Source organism: Homalodisca vitripennis, chromosome 3, assembly GCF_021130785.1.
Source record: "Homalodisca vitripennis isolate AUS2020 chromosome 3, UT_GWSS_2.1, whole genome shotgun sequence".
Taxonomy (NCBI): Eukaryota; Metazoa; Arthropoda; class Insecta; order Hemiptera; family Cicadellidae; genus Homalodisca; species Homalodisca vitripennis.
Genome location: NC_060209.1, coordinates 80,138,055 through 80,159,151, shown reverse-complemented (window position 1 = coordinate 80,159,151; position 21,097 = coordinate 80,138,055). Strand labels below are relative to the sequence as shown.

At 37.0% G+C, this 21,097-nt stretch overlaps 1 protein-coding gene across 4 annotated transcripts in view; it reads right to left on the bottom strand.

Moving 5' to 3' along the window:
- Positions 1 to 16,985, bottom strand: part of LOC124357106 (storkhead-box protein 1) — a 249,662-nt gene extending 232,677 nt beyond the window's left edge. For all 4 annotated transcript variants that reach the window (XM_046808557.1, XM_046808558.1, XM_046808559.1 and 1 more), the window contains exon 1: positions 16,888 to 16,985. The gene's annotated coding sequence lies outside the window, so the exon portion shown is untranslated. The remainder of the gene's footprint in view (positions 1 to 16,887) is intronic.
- Between the last annotated feature and the right edge of the window lie 4,112 nt (positions 16,986 to 21,097).

The window sequence follows — 21,097 nt, the reverse complement described above, 5'->3', positions numbered from 1 at the left end:
TATAAAACCCTCAATGAACTATGCAAATTGGGTGCTATGGTACTATTTAGAGGCCACTATTTTTGGAAGAGATTTACTTACCAGGGACAGAGCTTCCTTCTCGCCGACATAGCTCCTTTTGGAGGCAGAAAACAAGAACCGATCATCATAATGACATGTAATCTTTACAGTAAATCAAATAAAGTCTGTTCTAATAATTTACTTTTCTGGATCCCAGTCAGAAAAATCCTTCCAAAGATAGTGACGGATAATACTAAAGTACCAAAAATTGTTCTATACCAGTTTCAAATACTAAGCATGCACGTAAATCTACAAAATATAAAAAGTGACAGTTGAAACCTACTTCGAACTTACTCCGCTACAGTTCCACGCATTTTTGTTGATATTCAGTTGGCTCACCTGAAAAACAAGGAAGGCATTAGTAATTTAATTAGAAGATGAAAGAGACAAAGACACAACAAACTGATACTTCAGAGTTGTCCACAAAAGAAACCCAGTCCCATTGGAACTACGTTTGTATCTAACGATGTAATTAAAACTGTAAGTATTCGTGAGCGGCGACACAGCAGGAAGCAGGAAGTGACAGAGAGAGTAATTAATGATCACGACACGTTTACACAGTTGGGATAAATTGGGAACCCTGATACCGAGTGCTTGGCGGCTTATCTGGCTGTTGGGCAAGCGGTATCCGATTTGCATTTTAATCATTCATTTTCTCCGTAACGATATATCGATAATCGCCTGTAGAGCAAGAATCCACGGAATTGGCAGGAAATTAGATATCTAATGATACGAAACAGCCTTGGCTTCACGTTACATCTATGAAAGTCTACTATGTATAATGTTGTCCAAAAATAATATTTTTAATGAGAGACCCGCTTCAAAGGATAGACAACAGCTCTAATAGGACCACAAAGATAAAAAGGGTAATTAATTGTTAATTTATTGGATATATCGCAGAAGGAGAACAACAAAATTGAGAGCACTGCAGAAAACAAGTTAAAACAAGAAGAAACCATTTAAAAACATCTTCGAAGACCTTTTTCTATTCAAATTGTTTGTGAAATATTTTATAATAAGTTGGCCACCGAGTTACATTTTAACGAATTCGAACGATATCTTGATAATGAGCTGAATTGTTCATATTCACTATCGATACCTTTACCACCTAAAAGACCAGCTCCGTCGCATTTTGACACGGGAAAAAACTCATAAAACAATACAACCGCTATTTCTAAAATTTATTTAATATTTGTACATTTATACATTTCTCCGGGCTTTTCTATTTATGTTTCCAGCAATACGTAAAGAAATAATCATATGTTAAATTGTTCGTTATTTTAATCGTCTAAGTAAAAAAGATTGTTATTACTAAATTTTATTTTTTTTAAGTTACATTTTTTTAAATTTTTCTCTGGATTTCTCCCAATAATTACAGAGCAGCTCAGCGATAATAATGCACTGTATAAAACCCTGATTCTATCTCAGCAAAGATCATTTTGATCTTGAAGCGTTCCGGCGTTTAGGTAGTTGCGTCTATAATTCAACAACCACTTCATTGGCGCTGAATAACGCTCCGGCGACCATCTGAACACACAGCGGTAAACGCGAACCATAAATATAGTCCCTCCAGTCGGATAATCTCTCGGTAATCATTGTATTTATGGTAATAGGGGTTCATTGCAATAAAAATGACTGCAAACGCCATCAAATTGCATGAGTGGACCAATTACCCACGTCTAATTCTTGCGCTAACTGGCAAAGCGAGGCTCGGTCTAAGCGTTGTTTATGTAGATAATTCACGTGTTGTAGGCACGATACAAGAACAGCCCCGTCGTAGACAGGCGCAGCACAGCGGGCGCGAGCCGGGTAGGATGACATTGGCAAGGTCGCACGGATCGCTGTAGGCGCTATGTAAATTAACCTCCCAAGGCCAGGTGCATTCCACTGCCTCCTCGGCTATTGTTGGCCGCAGACCGCTTTAATTACTGTAATAACACACGTTTATCTTTATTAGCGATCAATACCGCGGTGCGAAACCCGTTTAAACCGTCTTTACCGTGGCAATTAACACTGAGAAAGAAATTGTGGTAATTACACGGACCGAATACGTTACAAAGCAGATTTGAAAATGTTAATACCCTGCCAGGAGCTTATTCAGGGTGGTAAGTTATACAGAAATTATTCTTTAATTGCCCTACATGGAGGAGCAGGAGCAGGAAAAAGGATAACTATTTGCAGGTTTGGAGAAGAACTCCTTTCCATACCTAATGCGATGTACTTTATCTACAAAGTTGCCTTACTTAATTCCTCTGCAATTTATAGTCAAATAATGTTTCTTATAATCGATAGCGCACTAGCAGACGCCTTTTCTAAAGCATACCGATTAGAGAAGTACAGCATTGCAACGTTTATGATTAAGGATGACTTCAACATAACCTCAAAAGGACGCAGACTGGGCACAGCAGTGGAACGATTGACCACCCAAACGATGATTCCCTGCACGGTCAGCGGAAGGAAGGTCACAATGAGTTGAAAATAACAAATAGCCGTTCTTTCGAAGACAAAAAAACTGTTGTGATTCAAGAAAAACCTGTCCGACACAGGCCAGACCGGGTTTACACAATGTCGCGTCTGTGAGCCCGGTCAGTCCGTTATCCTTCTTCGTGGAACTCGTACAAGTCCAAAGAAAAGCCACAACAGTCGTCTTCTCTTATATATGGTTGCAGTCTCACGATATTGGCAAAATACGGTTATTATCAATTTTACTGTACTACTTAACTTATGAATAAATTAAGTATTGATTCCAATAAGAAGAAGCTGGTAGAATTTTTACTGTACTACCTTAAGAAACTGCATATTTGTAAATTTTACAGATTTGCTAATCAGCTCTTTCCCATTTCAGCCCGAATTCACCAGCAATAATAACTCTTTGAGTGCCGCAGCGTCGCTAATTTTGACGGTACATAAAGTGCCGGTGTCGTTGAATTTGACGTTTCGTACTTCGATAGTATTTTATATAGTAGAAGATTATTTTGGGCAAATAGCTAGATAGCTGAATTCAATAGGTTCCAAACTATCCATAAATACGAGCTTTATGTTGTTTCTCTACTATTTTATCTGTGAAACTTATGTTGTTTGGTTACTTATCAAGAGGCCACTATTTTGGACGAGTTTTCCTAATGGTCTTTCTGACAAAGTATTGTACTCTGAGATAATATCAGGACGGCTTGGTGAATCCCTCTTAAAATGGCATGATCCCCCCATAATACCCATTTAAAACTAATTGGAAGTAACCATGTAAATAGAATTCGGTCTCATTTGGCCAAAAGAAATACATTATGTTTCAACATTATAGATAAGGTAAGTTTGTTGTAAACTATGAGTAAATTAATGACAAATCATCCAGATGGTATGAAATAAATATATTGTAACTGACACCAAAATACTCCACTGAATCTAAACTAAACAATAAAGGTCTATATATTTTATTATTATTATTGGTTTCGAAGTTAGGTTATAACAAATATACACTTTTAATACTAAATACGTTATTAAATAAACTACGCCTAGTTACGCTGTTTATGAATCTATACGGCGTAACTACAATGCTGTGTCAGCTAGAAACGCCATTTCTTAACTTCCACTGTAGCAGTTCCGCTTTCAATTTCCACCCGAAGCAGATAAACGTGGAGCCTCCCAACTTAAAATTAATTTCATTTCAAAAGATATAAAATTGCTTAATATTTTATGCACAATTTGGTATATCCGAACGTTATAGTGTAACATAAATTGAGTTGTAACATAAAAAAATATTATACTCATAAATTCTCTCCTAACTTCTTTTAAGCGTCTTGGATGATTGTTGAATCCAATTCCAAAAATAGATTCCACACTTCCAATACTCTAGTAATGCACCTTTTATAATTGATCCAAAGTTACATGGCTACTACTGTATCCACTCCAAAATATAAAGCCTTTCTCAATTCGGAGGACCCTAGCTAGTTATGTGGTTTTTGAAGAAAGATTTTTTGGAGGGGAGGGGTTATTCTTGTTTTTAGTCTTGGGGTATATGCCTAGGCTTATGTTCCAGAGTTTTGCAATTTGAGTTCAGGCTCAACCTATATAAGGACGGTGGGGGAGGGACGAAGCAGGGACAAGGACCCGAGCAAGAGGAAGAGCGAAGGACAGACATCACACCAGACTGTGAGGTGAACGAGCCAAGGAGGTCCACACTCACACGCGCACCACCCCGCACGTGCGCACAAACACACGAGTGCCGTGTTCTTCGTGCTCTGTGTTACCTCGTGTTTATTTGTTCACGTAGACACTACAAATTCTTCGGTGGTTTACAATAGAGCCGTTTTCAACTTTCTGTCTGGATACAGTTGGATGGAAGAAATTATAGCGAAGTCGGAAATACACCCACCGCGCATTGAACATTTGGTAAAGGGTAAGATTTGGCCAATATAAAATATACATGATTTGTATGAGAACAAACGGAACTGATCTCATTGTTTTCAAGAAAGATTGTCGAAGAGATAAAGTTAAAATGTTTTATGAATATAAAGTACATGACAAAATATACTTTATATGCACCAGAACTATTATAAGTTTCCGTTATCTATATAATCTACTAAAATAGTCCTTCATAATTGTATACATTCACTAAATTTAGTTGTAATAATTATTTGTAAAGCACATTTTTTAGAACATTTTATTGTTAGTTCCTCAAATAATTACGATAAAGTTCTAACCACCCACGATTGCCCCAAGTGACCAATACACTTTTTATCAGTACTATCGACATTGTACTGTATCGACTCTCCTTCTTGTTCTGTCTGATGAGATCTTCGCACAGGCTAGTGGCCCAAGAGGCTGGACAGAATAAGGCTCAAAGGGGATCGGCCTCTCCTTAAAAAAAAAACCAGATTTGTTTTGCCACTTGGTTTAAAGAGCTTTAATAATCATAGTTGCTCAGAGCTAGCTAAATATTCAACCCTTGCGCTCCGAATCGGTCAGGTCTGGTGAGGCGGGATGGTCCTCAGCCTATTGTATTGACAACAATCGAAATGGACCACAGGTATAGCGCACTCTTTGCTATATCAGATGGACTGTCTATAAAAATAACCTAATTAAGATTCTCACCATCGGCACAAATTGTGTACAAACGAAACTCCGTCAAAGTTAACAGCCCACACACAGCTGGTGACATTCTTTTGACAAAGTTTTGAAATTCATACGATGCATCGAACAGAGAATGGTACTTTCCTGTGCTCAATGATACGACACTGACGACAAATAATGCACAAAACAAATAATCAGCGTGGCGTAGCAAATTCTTTTATGACAGTATTATTTGTGTCACTGACAGAGACAACGTACAGTTTCTTTATAATAAATGTTTTTCTCTAGTCTTTTCAAATAACAATATCTATTTGAAAATATTACACATATCTATTTCTTGCATATCATATCATTTTTATTCCGGCTTTTATGTGGTCTCACTTGATTTAATTAATAAACAATCAATAATTTATATAAAAAAATAGTAACTTATACATTATAATTATTACATTATAAATTACATGTAGGTTAAATATAAGCAAGACAAGTTTTATTTAGCAAAGCTCTGTGTAATGAGCAAACAAGTGTTAGCACTTGCTTTTACAATGGAATTAACTGACGAGAACCACTCAGATTACTTTTTTTGACTGGTCTCACTGATTTATGAAGCATTCGGTATGGCTAATCAACTACCGGTACGGTGTTTCTAATTTTATTTTGAAAATGTCACTATTGGCAATACGGAAGTAAATATTCAACCTCCAGAGGTTATTATTTTACATTGGAATAACATCACAATCGTATTGTAAGCGTCATGGGTAGAAAGTCATTCATTGATTGCACATCAAATGTTTGTGAAATGTGATTTTTGTGCCACTGTTCTTGCGACGCGATGTTGCTGAGACTCCAGCCAGTGGTGCTGAGAGGGCTGCCCTCTCGAGAGGCACACACTCGGCGACAAGTAAGGCCGCGTCCACGTACCTGATGAGGATAAGAGTTATTTTAGTTGGGTTTACAGCTGATAATTACTCATTCCAATCCCCCTCGAGGCGGCGCCGCCGCAGGGACCAGTTTTGGGACCTTCTTTGTTCTCGAAGCGGGCTGGCCCAACAAAAACCACTTTGTTCCCTCCCATCCCGAACTGATGATGATAATTTATTATCTCTTTGACTACAGGCTATCAATAATTCGGCTATTATGTGGTGTGAAATTCCTTTGCTTTATGTCTTAACAGGTGTGAAGGTGAAGGTGCCAGTTGTAAGCTCAGTGCACATCCTCCAGCAATTACTAGTCGTGTATTCACTGTTCTACCACCATCGTTTCATTTGCTTATTTCCTTTTTTGTGGACGAACTGAAGATCTATACAGAGATGTATTCTCATATTATTTTGGTTGGACTCTAATTTTTTTCTTTATATTTGATGCAACCGTTCATTCTAAAGCATATGCTTAAAATTCATACTAGAATAACCCTGAGCTGCATATTGAAAATTAATATACATACCTATGTCAAACATTTTAACACTAGAGATAAAACACTACTAGTATCGATTTATAGCAGATCATCCTCTGGTGGAGATACTAATTAAAAATCGACGATTATCTGGAGTTGTTATAGTTTGAACGAAAATAGCACAAAACATAACGAACACATAAGTAACGAAAATACACAACTGTGCTACAACTGTCACAAACAAATTTTCAACAGAACACAGAAAAACGGTTGATAGAAGATAAGACTAGTGAAGTGCAGTGGAATCTGATAATATCGGGAAAATACAACATCTTCAATGTACTATATGAATCAAAACAAAAATGTACGCAAACCAATTTCATATTGAATGTGCAAACTGACAACAATTTGTATTAATTTCGGCAACAAATTTAACAATCAGTTCATTAGAATTAAACGACATTAATTATGCGGCTCAGTAGAACCTTTAACACTTGATTATTCTTAATGGTAAAAAAATGATCTTGGTATCAAATATTGGTCTAAAATGAATCCATATTTCACTATTCCTATAAATGTTTCATAAAATCTCCCAGTTTTTAGTTATTAAAATAGAAAATTTGTATGACTGCCATTTTGAAACGCGATATTTTCTGGAACATTTGTATACCATTATGCAAAGTTTGAGATATACATATATATTTACAATCTTTTATAAGATATAAAAATATACTTCTTTCTTATATAAAAAAACACCCAGCCAGGCCGACGGTTAACTGAGCAATATAGGACTACACTTTATTACAACATTTACTTAGTTTTAACTGACAAATCAAATGGTAAAGTTTAATAGATTAATTACTGGACACTCTGCACTATGTTTATAAACGTTGTAATGTCTTTTGCAGACCGCGATACTGTGCCCTGTTAGAAAATCTTTGTTACAGGTTCATCAAACATTGTGTATTTTATTATTAGATCATCCGAATTGTAATACGCCCTTGCGTCAGAAGATATTGACTTGTTAGTAGTCGAAAGTAGCGTTTATGGCCGCTGATTTTGTTTTGACCGAGGTAGTCTTACCGTTAATAGGTAAGTCATTGTTAATCAAAGAAATCGAACTTACAACCGAATAGCTTACAGATCTTATTTAATGGTATGGAAGGAAAATGACGAAGAACATAACGGATAAGATTATGCAACACCTAACCTTACGCAGTCCTGCAGATCTGATTGTTACCTCGGAAGGTCATAGTGGTAATTTATATAAGCACTGAACACTTAGCAAGAATTACAAACTCTGACTCAACGAGTATAGTGTGTTAAGATCCCTTAAATTGAAAGTGATACACATAACAAACAAAATGGTTCCGTAAATGTGAACTTGTATCAATTTTGTGCGAGAGAAGGAAATAATGCGGCGGAAGCCGCGCAGCGCAGTGTGGGAGAAGCAAAGATAATGGAGGTGTTGACCCTAGGCTCCAGACGGTGGCCTAGGCAACCGAGCAGCTCCTTGTACGGCGGCTTGCAGAGCGGCAAGTCTGGTGCCTTGGGCAGTGAACAACATAGTGGCCTCTCCATATTTCTTCGCCTCCATATTTTTGTGTCTAAACTTAGCAAAGGAGTGTAAACTGAAAGAAATGAGCCGGTATAACAAAGTATCGAAAGACCCGTTGGGACATAAAGGATGACCTAACCTAACTGACTGTAAGTCTATCCCCTAATTATTGCATCTTTACTGCTCTTTAACTTTTTGTCACTGTAAGCAATAGGGTTCTTCCTTGGACCCTAGGTACTGACCGATCAGTATATTCTTGGATCTTTCTATCCATAGATATCGTTCAGGCGAACTTCACACAACGACACGATTTGAAGGACTTGTTGATGGCCCTTCTTAATAACTTAATAACTTAGAGTACATAATTTTGTCGCAAAGAATGATTAGAATGTGCATCTATAAAGAAAACAAAAGGCAATACAAAATATCCACATAACTATTTTAAGACGGTACACGTAAAAATAACGCCAGAGAACAGCACACGAAGTTTTTCTATTACCAATAACATACGCGGAAATAGGCAGAATACAAAAAAAAGAACTGGAGTGGGAGAGTGACAATACATTAGTATTATTAGAAGGATGGTGCTTGGTGTCAGAATATCAACAATTCTTATCTGCCAATTCCATTTGGAATGGATAGACAAATTAATTTGTTTCGCGCAACCCTAGTTACTCTGGAATACTTTCACCAGAAGAGGTTTCAAGTACTAAACACACGAAGAACCCAGCACCAGGAGACGATCTGGCCCATGGTGGTTGCAGTCAACGATAACACGGTATTACTGGCATAATTATTGGCATAAATTTTCCACTTTTTAGACTAATTAATCTTAAATCTAAAGATCCGTTGTTACGATATTTGCCTAGCTTTATAAATTTCAAACGGCTCATGAAAGGCATTCCGCTTTTGTTTTGATACACAGCTGTTTTGTGAGCAAATTATGTTAAGTAAATCCCAATAAACCTGTTTCTTTTAATCACGATTCCACCACGAGTAATATACACACTTACCTGCGTTTATATTCTATACGGGGTTACTGATGATAACACTGCGATAGAAGACTTTTTCTAAAGAAAGAAATTAATCAGCCACACCATTTTTTTGTGGGAGTAGAAAACAATAAAAGTATTATTTGATAATTTTTCTCACATCTTAATATTTAGCTTGACAAACAAACTGTCAGACACTTTCATAACAACATCCAACTTCATAAAAACCGACATTGCAGTTGAAATTGGCTACTGTTGTAAGGTTGTTTTGTCTACACCAGTGACATTCTAATCAATTGCACTAAACGTTTTCAAGGGAAAACGATCCAAACCCATACGCAAATTTTTTATTTACCTCCCCGGGAATCAAACCTGTGACCTCTCAGTTATACAGGGTGTTCCAGTAAAAGTGTTTCAATATTTTGGGATTTTGTCCTCCACATTAAAAATGATCAAAAATGTCATATTAAGGTATGTCATAAAACCCTTAGTTTGCCGTATATCTGTCAGTATGTGTTTTTTATTAAAAATAAATATTTTTTGAACCAGTGGAGATAAAGTTATGAAACTTGGGAATTGCATTAACATTTGGTAAACCTTTTTAGAATTAAAATATTAACAAAATCCTTTAACGTGTTTCAAAATGGCGTCTGTTTAAAAGGTTTGAAGTTAAATAAAAAAGCGGTATAGTTATAAACAAAGCATAGGATGCCAACTTAATTCCAACGGTACCTTTTTTCAAAGAAATCCGTCAAAGCATAAGCGAGATACACATGTGAAAGAAAATTGTTATCGACGTCCTTAATAACCGAAACAGTAACTTCTCGGTTAAAGAACAACATAACTCTACGCTATGGCGAAAGTCAATAACTACTACTCAGCTTTAATTACTATAATAATAAGGTAATAAACTGCTTCAATTCCACGTAAAAAATTAATCGTTTATAACATTGATAATTTAGTAACATTTACGAACCTGACCCCTCGGGGAAAGTATGGAGTAGAATGAACAAAATCGGGGTTTCTCTCTACAGCCATGACAGTATATGCATCGACTGTCTGTTCATGAAGGAATATTCCAGCGTGTCCCGTGTGTTGTCTGTTCACAGTAGATCCCATGACCGCATTCTGTCGTTGCCGGCGGCGATACCGGTACGGCCGGCTCAAGGCTCATGACCGAAGTTACGTATCTCGCGCTGTATCACTGTCTTGTGTGAGTCACAGGTCCAGTGGAAAGTTGCGGACCACTTAGTATATATCTCCGGGTAATACCACCTCTGCTCTCCGAGATCTGGATTACTCACAGTTCTTACTATGTGCGTGTTGCTTCGGCTTACTAATCCCCCCTATCATACACACACACACTCTCTCTTTATTTCTTCTTTCTATGAATGGAAGCTTGGTTCTGTAAGCCGGCTACTTGGATGTGGAAATCGTAACGAGAGTATGAGGATAGTGTATGAGTTGTATAATCACACAGTGTAAGTTTTCACCAAACTTATAGTATAGAGGAATTTTCAATGCGATTGAAATGGGAAGCTATTAAAAAGGGTCAAAAAGTTTAAAATTTTGGTTTTTGAAGAAAATTTGAAAAATTATCACCAACAAAAACAATTTTAAGGAAGATTGTAATTATTTTAAAGAATAAATGTCTAAAGAACTTTTCTTTAGTCGAATTTCACAAGTTATCGAAGTCATCCGAAAAGGTTTAGAAATCAATTGTTTCTGAAATGAATAAAAATGAAAATAAATAAGAAATAATTGTTACAATGCGGCATACAGCTGTAGGCTCAATGAAGCCCGTTGCTGTTGGGCTTAAATATTTCATTACCAACTAAATTTTTCCAGTCGAAACATTGTTAATGCATGACGCAACCAAGAAGGGACCAAGATTGATACACATAACGTAGCTATATGGTGGGAAAGGTTTCCTGTTTTCAGAAATGGCATCTTAAAGGGCTGTAACCACAATTTTATTTAACAACTGCAACAAAATAATTATTACAACTGAAAAATTATTGCACCGCCTTAACATATGTTGACTGAAGATGGAGTGTCCAGCGAGGCCTAAATTTCAAGAATTTCATAATTGTGTTATTAATATTTCGACAGCTGTAAACTGGACACGCTTAGATGATAATCATGACAACACGACCGTGGAATTCTAATAACTAAAATTTTATGTTCACTTTTCTACAAAATTAATTTTATTATTTATCACGTTACGTTGGTAAATTATAAACTTCATCTACAAAAATTAACATTGTTTTGATGGCGTACAACTAAAACGTATATGCCTTGTCTGTCTTCATATCTATAAAACTAACTATAACAAAACAATTTGATGTATCTAAAGATAAAATAAAAGATACAATATTCTGATTCCACAAGTAATTTACTTTTTCTTTAAAAAAAAGAGCTTCAGATTGACTTAAACTGAGGGTGAAAGTCACACTCAGTTCTATCGTCTAACGCTGCAAGTTTGAACCTCAGATAAAACAAAAAGCCGCGCGAGGCCTTCTAGCGAACGTTACATTCATAAACGCGGAGCGGCGTGATCCTGCGATTGAGAGGAGATTTCAAACAATAACACGCCGTCGTAATGGGTCCACTTTCTATGATCGCGGCGGAGCCTTCCATTGAATTCCGACTGATTTATTGCTGTACAAACCCAGCCCAGGTCGGCTTGATATTTGGATGTACCTCGACGCTAATCAGATATCTCTGCTCAGCAGGATTTATAAAACCTTTCTCAAGAACCTCATGGACACCGATGCGGTAAAACTCAGAAGTCACTGGCACAAACTTACATCACGCTATCCGACTTTCAGGCCTAGTACTACCGTTGACAGGGGTAACGAAAAAGCAGTTCGTTGTATTGACTGGTCCTAGTTACTGACTTAACTGGTCTAGGTTTGAATTGCTTTTGATCATGAAGGTTTCAAAATATTTTTTAAGAGTTAGAGTATCCGCAGACAGTAGGGGATACCACTGGGATAAGGCTCGGAATGATCTTATGTAATCTAGAGATGGTATCTAGAGATGGTAGCTCGTTGTTGCTACCAATCACTTGACTTAGGTGCTGGCGAATGATGAAGGAGGTGTGGATTTACTGACATTCCTATACTTGCTCATCCAGATGGTCTACTTGTGACAGGAGGTTTATACTCCGTACACTACCATTATGTACAGTTACCCAACAATGGGACTATTGGTATTTTCACAAAACAATGACGAAGGCCGCTTAGTAAAAAAGGCTGAACCGTAAAAACGGCGATTAACCTCTGCCGGCAGTAGTTGTTTCGGCAGCAAGGCCCTCGCCCGGCGGCTGGCACTTGCGTAGAACTCACCCCAATTAGACCCAGACAATGGACTCTGTGCCGATTCCCAGAGGCAATACGCATTCAGGCTAATTTATCTGAGATCTGGCTTACAGGCAAGCTTCTTGCGCAATTGTGGTCCGGGCAGCGTCTCTTTGGCCGTGCGGCGCAGCGCGTGTTTGAAGACAAGTTCGAAATGCAGCAGTAGATCGTCACCGCCATGTATCAAATCTACACTTTATGCCCCCCCTCCCTCTAAAAGATTACACTTGGTAGTTAAATAATGTACTTAATTTACGTACAGTATATTACTTTTGTAATTGGATTTTAGTTACAGACAAATCTGGTTATGCAAAACTATAACAAGTCCACAAGTAACCATAAAAACCAACAATAACATAATGTATATCACTTTTCAGATAAGGCCGTAGGATATTTGCAAGAATTACAAAGTGAAAAAGATATTATACTAATAGAAATGTTAATATTGTTTATTGTACGTGATACTAGCAAAGCATGACTTGGAGGTGTACTTCTATTCTCTAATGGAGGTAAAGACTTCCGCAACAGAACAAGTCAGTAAATGTTACCTGTCCATAGGGCCATGACCCTTGACGTACTCGTATTACGGAATCTCGGCGACCTTAGCGCTACGCATGCGCACGACAGAGGTGGTCTGACTGCCCTCTGTATCACCAATGTGCTTTGACCAATAAGTATTATTTTATAATTCTTACTTAATACAGTTAATTGTGTTACATGTGTAATCTTTATACCAAAACAAATGAAAATTTATCAAGATGCGATAGGTAGCCTACTTTTTAAACTGGGAAGCTAACATTTAAACGTATGTAGAGTTCTATAAATCATAATTTCCCTACTTTAGGATACGATAGCATTAGCAAATAGGGATTGCAGCAGAAGGGCCATGAAGTCGCCTTGCTCGTATGCACCCCCACACTCACGAGCGTAGAGGTCGCAGAGGGTTGAGACTCAGCCCGGCACCTGCTTTTTTCCGTGCCGCATCAATCATAAAAACAATTCAGCAACATCTTAAAATCACGTGGGTAAGCAATACTTTATGACAATTTCCGTGTAATATGCGTTGTTTGGTACAATTTTTTTCGTTAATAAGTTTACTACAATTGTATACTATATTTGTACTAATCACTTTCGGATGACGATGAAAACCACAAAAATATTGATTTAATTGGAGATGCAGTTTCTAATTCCCTCTATTTGTGTGTAGGGTATGCGCGTGTGTAGGTATGAAAGTGCCTGAGCCAGCCACATTCCCTATTTGCTAATTAGTATTATAGGGGCCACGGATCTCTAGACAGTGTGTTGTATTCTTTCACATAACACTGGCACACATTTAGTAGATGTGGAGATCAAAAAACAAGTATCACCTTATCAGTTATCAGAGGCCGCGATACAGTCGCCTTGCCGCGCTACACCGCACAGGTAGCAGAAATAATTACGGCAATAGCAGCAGATGCCGCGCGGGCCGGCCCCGGCCTGGCGATGGTGGTTAGCATAACCGGTCCAATGCCTGAGACTGCCCACCCGCCTCTGGCCGCCGGGACCCTGCAGACCGCTGGCCTGGACGGCACAAGGAGCCGTCAACTCAACACTTCGTGTAGACAGATCTCTACTACTGTGGCTAACTTTACTAACACGGTTTCAAGCTATTTGAGGCATGTCGGCAAAGCCAACAACAACTTACTATTGTTGACGGTTTCCAGCAAACGGCTATGGAGATTAGAGTTCAGTCGACAGCCCATCTGAATTCGCATGGCTCAAGGAGGGGATAGAATATGAGGAAGACATGGAAAAGGGTAAAGTAAAAATTAGCCATAAAGCTCCATGTTTCCTTTTACAGAAACATGAATATGCTAGTCGAGTTAGATAAATCCAATAACCATGTGTATTCTTAATTCGACGACGCAGACCAGGAAGGGTTCCACATGAATGTTGTTTATCTCCAGTTCATGTTCCTCTAACTACAGTGTCTGGACTCTGACGCTGTCTCAGACCTGGCTCCTGAAACCATGTTCGTCTGAAGAGATCCAAAATATTTGGTGAAGAAAATGTTCAAAATAAACTATTTATCGTTTCGACACCAGAGACACCTAGAATACAAAATATAGTGTAATCTAGGTGAAGAGATATTCACATCGTTTCATCAGTTGCACAATTGAGTGCACTACGATGTTTTAAACACTTTAAAACAGTGCTTTTTAAAGCACTGTTCAGCAACCGAGTGTTCTGCACATTACGTAGCCATGGTGGGATGGGTTGATTCAATGTGAATGTTGATTACAGTTCCAGTTCGCCTTCCTCTTAGTGCAGCGTTTGGAATATGACGATGTCACACACCTGACTCCTGGAACTGAAGTCATGTTCGTTTGAAGAGATTAAATAAAAAAAAAAAAAAAATAGTCGGCGACGAGAACCTCAAAATGAACTCTACATCGTTTTGTACACCAGAGACACCGACAGGAAGAGGTATTCTCATTGTTTCATCAGGTGTGGAATTGCACTAAGGGGAAGATGAACTGGAGCTACACTCAACATTCACATTGAATTAATCCTACGCACCATATAGCTACGCTACGTGTAGAGTGCCATAGCTGAAACTAACCGAATTGCTCAAGGATCAGTCTTCTCTTCAACAAGTAGCCTACGTGCAATCATGATATAGTCACTTAATCGTGCTACAATTAATTTTAACAGAGTGACGAAGTTTTTTAATTTCAATTATACCTTCAAGGGTGATCTCATACTTTAAGTTTAAAATTATTACTGTTACTTTTAGTGCACAGTTAATGCCGACTTTACAAAAATTACAAACAGTCACAGAGATTGTTCAGTGTGGGGTACTTTAGGATACAAAATGTCAAGCCATAGCCATACGTTTGATTTTGTCTGTTGTCTAATTTGACTTTAGTGATTGCACACACATTCAGATGTGAATGGAGGAGATTCCAGTTCTCGAAACTTAGTATTCTATTATTAGAACACGTGATGATGTAACCGTCTGAACCTAAATGTCATCCTTCTAAATCCATCGTGAATAAGCTTTGAATAATTAATACAGTTAATTCATCACTGTATGAATTAATCAATAGTGGAAAGTTTTTCGTTGGGCATATGGTGTAGTCTCTAGCTACTCGAAGTTGGCGGTGCTTTAAATCGAAAATAACTATTCGCGATGAGCCGTTTCGCTTTTTCATCTAATAAAAACGAGAAGAGATAAGAGTACATCTCCTTCGGTAGGCTAAAGTCGTTCTTTGAACAGAAAAATGGGAGACGTAAAATCACAGTAGTTGGTTTAGATTAACCATTTACAACTACACCTAAATAGATGTATTTCTACTATTATACATCCTATTTTTCAATTCATTAATCACACAATTATTAATAATGAGAACTATACGTTTTACATACTTATGACAGTCCAGATGTCTCACACATTTTGTTCTTACGTCAGTGTTCGTGTAATTTGACATGAAAATTAAAACACGGTCAACAATGTGAAACTTACACAGTGCGTTTTTATGTTTAATCACGTAAATTATACGTAAATCAAGATAAATATTTATTTCAAATTCCAACGCTATAACTAGAACCGTTTTAGAGTTAAGAATTTTGTTTAACAACCCTTCAGACAGAAAATAGAAAAGCAAAATGGGTCTATTCACCATATGATAATTTCTGTACACTTAACCTGACAAATCTTTGGTGAAGTTTGACTGAGGCGCGGGATCTGTGAAGTAGTTCGTTCATCGTCCACTTTTGTTATGTGTAGAAATTGTTTATATTGAATTAAAGGTGTAGCATACTAGATTTACCTATCCTTGAAAAGTTGCCCATTTTCACTTCTTATTTACACCAGTTTTTATTTGTATATCTCCACTAATATTACAGTCAATTTAAATATTCCTGAGCTAATAGTTACTCTCGTGTTGTTTTGAAGTATTTTATATTTATCTAAATAATAGGAATATTAGTGTCAATCACATGAGACAAAGGTGACTGTTATGCTACTACTCCCGTTTGTCTCCTAGACACAACGACAAGATATCCACTCTTGAAACTAATTTTGTTTAGCAATTATAGCATTATAGCACTCAATTTCTTTACACGCTTTGTCAACTATTTTGTAATGTCTTAATTAGTTTGAATGTTTTTGTCTTAAACCTGACCCAATTACTTGATAACTGAGTAAAAAAAAAAAAACAGAAAACAATATTTGGCTTAGTGGTGAATCCCTAAAATAAGTATTTGGGAATTTGACAGGCTCCAGGTAAAGTCCCACATTGAAGACATTGGAGAATAACAATATAATTATTAATTTGAGTCTTATTATGGAAAGTTATAAGACCAGAAAATGATAAATACTACTCTCTGACGAAATCTTATTCTTAACAAATTAAATCAGTGTTACGTAAAAACTGATAAACATTAAGAGCAGAACAATTCTGTAATGTGTACCTGTTGAGATAGTGTTATCCTTAACTCGACGTGAACAACAAACACAGAAGTCAACCAGTAGACTTTCACTTACACCCTAACGCTTTAACCGCGGCCACGCGACTGACGCACTGACGCTTGGCGCTGCTCGACCACAGCGAGACATCCCACACCCCCCCTCTAGCGGCAAATTACGGAACTACTCGTCAGCAGTCAGCATTATGTGTAACATTACTTTCTTCTTCTTTGCATTACTGTCATTGTTTGTGGATTCACGTGCCCAGATGTTATACATATATAAATAATTAGAAAACTGTGTTACACAACACACGTGTACTAGATCAAACCACGTTTTATTGCATGCAAGAATACGTCAACTTAAAAAATTAAGAGCTTTCCAACCAAAAAAACTAATAAGAATTAATTGCTTATCAATTTAACGTAGTACGAAAGAGAATAAAAAAATACATCCAGGTGGAGTGGTTCCATTAAAAATCTCCTTTGAACAGTATTAAATTTTCAGAAATAGTCATAGCCAAATTATTTGTGGTCAATTAATTAACTTCTTATTCGGAATTGATCCATTGATTTTTTAAAGATTTATAACTTGCGGGATTTCCTCTCTATAGTATAATCAAAGCTCTTCAGCGTAAGCATAATTTGATGCATATCAAATTGAAGTATATTTTAGTGAACATAAACGCCGGTAGATACACCTCAAAATGTTATCCCTGGCATGAGTTATAGCCATTTGAATGTCATAATTAATAAATTGAACCAGGCATTCTTTGATATGGTGATTTACAAGAAAACGAGACACAATCTCAAAAGCAGAATGTGAAGCAAATTGATGTATCAAAGAATTCTTAACCCATCAAAATAGCTTTTAGCGTAGTTTATGTTGTGCCTCTTATAACAATTTTCTATTGTCTAATGATAACATTTTATCTCATTTGATCATTGTGTAATCTGAGCTCTAAGTGTCTGCTGACAATGAGCTCTGTGAGCTTCTGTTGAATCATGTGATAATCACATTTTGCAGCATCTCTAAAAATACGATCCAACCCCAGGTTTATTTTAGTGATGTTAGTAACTATAGGACCAGTCAACAGATTTCGCTATTGATGCGCTAGGTCTCGTACATGGCAGTTACTAGGTCTGGCTGTAGGATCGCGCAGTGATCTGTTTTCCAGTGAGACTTATGTGTTTTATCTTTTCTATGACCTCGAGTGTATTCCGTGACTCTGTATTCTTTCATAGCACAAGCCAGCTTCACAATGGTGACCAGCTTATTTGTACTGTATAAATATTTCATTTTATGATGCTACCCAAAACATCTAGAAGATTTGGATGCTTAGATGCCGTCAACATTGTTAGTCAGCGGCACACCTACAACCAATCCAACAATTACGAAATACTTGGTCTAAATATGGTAGGTGCAACGGGGATTCATTCCGTGGCAGGGTACGGGGCGGCAACGACCAAAGTCAGCAAGAATGGCTTGGAAAATTAAAGGAAACATAACGATATTAACAATAATACAAGTAATATCGGAAATACAGGTATGTACTGTGAGCGCTTTCTAAAACGTAATTTGGAAAAGAAATATTTTCTAAACGAAATTGATAAATAATGTAGTGCCTAATGTAATTGATTGTAATTTGTTTTTTGTGTTATAATTTAGTAATTTAAATTGGTGGATCTCATGTGGAAGTCGCCGGAGTGAGAGCGTAGTGTAGTATGCTGGCGACATGTAAAATGTAGTATGCTGGCATAACGCAAATGTGGACTTTGACAGAACACTGGCTCACTGCCGATGAAGCTAATATTGTTAACCTCAGAGACAACCACCTTTTATCTTTTTTGAGCAGAACTTTAGCGGTTCACGGTAGTTCTGCTATTTTCATGAGTGAAAAAGTCAACTAAACTTAAACCTCGCCATGGTGTCAAAAACTCCACCGAAGGCGATGTCGGTTCCTGAATCGCAGATTACCCTTGTTTGTGTATACCGGTCCCCGAATGGACTCTTGCTCTTTTTATGGAAATGCTCCATGCTGTGCCTTCCATTATCAACAAAGACCCCGGTTATGCTTTGATTGCTGGTGATTTTAGCATCAACATTCTGGAATCAACCAACGAGTCTCTTCAGTTCACTGAACTCATTAATAGTTTCAACAGTATCACCGTTATTCATAGGATTACAATAAAGACTGATGACGGTGTGTAACTTTTGGCTGGACAATATAACATACTTGCCTGCTTATTCATATATCAAATCAAATCAAATATTTTGTTCCTAAAAATAAACAAACTACTATCGAAAAGGTTATATACACCAGAATAATTTCTGTTAGAAACAAAAGTAAATTCCGAGCCCTTTTTCAATCTGCATCATGGCAGTTAGTTCTCCAAAATCACTCAATAATCACACGGTTTTCAACTTTCTCTGACATCCTTATTAAATATCTAAATACTTCTTTTCCATTGGCCAGAAAGGTGGTGACGAGGCCAGAAAGTCCTAAGTGGCTTACAGAAGAGGTTCGGGAGAGCAGGTGTAGTTTGCATGATGCATACGTTTTGCAGTTTGCTGGTCCTCATGAGATTCGGTAGCGCTATAACCTCATGAAGCATCGTCACCGACAACTTATTCTTGCCTCTAAGTTCAGACAGGCAGAACATTTCTCGCTGCCGTAACCCTGCGAGAGCGACCTGACAGGTTATTAATAGCTGCAGACCATCCAAGAATCCCGTTGTCCGTGGAGTGTGTGAGCTGGAATATGCGGGTGAGGTGGTGCGTTGTCCCAAGCAAATAGTTTCTATTCATTCTTAGATGCTGCGGATCGTCTGAGCCAATTATCATCTTCAATAGCTGTTAATAACTCGCTGACAGATATTTTTACTTCAATTCCATCACTTTTACATTATTTCTTTTTTCGCAAAATTGAAGTTCAAGAAACAGTACAGGCTTTTTTATCCTTGAATAATAGTTATTCAAGGGACATTTATTTACCTATCGTCAACATTTATGAAAGAATATGCTATTGAACTGGCCCCCATATTAACGCATCTGTATAATGCCTGAGTGTCTGAGCGCGTTTTTCCTGATGATTTAACAATCAATACGACTACTGCACTGTTGGAAAATACGTCAAATAAAACCGATCACTTCTCTTTTAGGCCTATTTCTATAGCCCATGCATTTTTTAAAATTTTTGAAAAGATTTTTCACAATAGGCTGCTTCATTTTTTTAGAATGCCATGGTATTTTTCTATTGAATGCTAAGGCACCGTAAGCGGTGTTACCATACACAAACCCACTTTTTAGAGTTTATATGTGGCCTTTAATTAAACAGTGTGGTTAGTAGCGTATATAGAAATTATTTCGGAGAAGGGGGCTAAAACGCCCTTTAGGATCTTTATTTGTCCCAGTTATTTTTTTCCTTTAAACACACACCGTAGACTTATATAATCAAGGGTCTGTTAGGAACAGTGCCATTATGTAAATGAGGCATTTTTTATAAGAAAACCATATTTATGCACCATGTATTTATTCCCTCGAACTCTATAAGAAACATTGCACTAAAACCTTTAAAAAAATTAAAGTAAAATTAAACAAAGATTTTCTTATGAAGACCTTCATGTTACATATTATTCAAAATTGTGAATGATTAGTACAAAATAAAGGCTGAAGGATTTTTTTCGGTAACTTGCCATGGTTCAATGATACAAATCCTTCAAAGACTACATTTTTAGATCTTCAATTGAACCACTTCCTCAAGTGAATTACCAATCCAACAAACAATTAGTTATAGTCTAGAATAACAAAAGTTACTTAAAATGACCAATTCATATCAAAACATTGTGATACGAAACGTCTAAATCAGACCACAAACGTGCTGTTTGTCAACACATTTTCAGTATCTCTAAAATATGCACTTAATAAAACTAATACTAACTATTATAAAATGGACTACAAAATAAAGGTCACAATACTCTGGTAGTAAATAACCAATCATCTGAATCATTGCGGTTATTAACTCAGGCTATCTTATCTTGAAGCATTTTTAACGCGCCTTCACTTAATTCATAGGCTGTAAAATGATGCAGTGTAACTTTATTGCCTTATTAAAAGTTGAAGGCGTTTAATATTGTACAACAAAATATTAGTATACAAATACTATTTCATAATTTAGACATGCATTTATCTATTTATAAAGGTTACCCCTAGCTA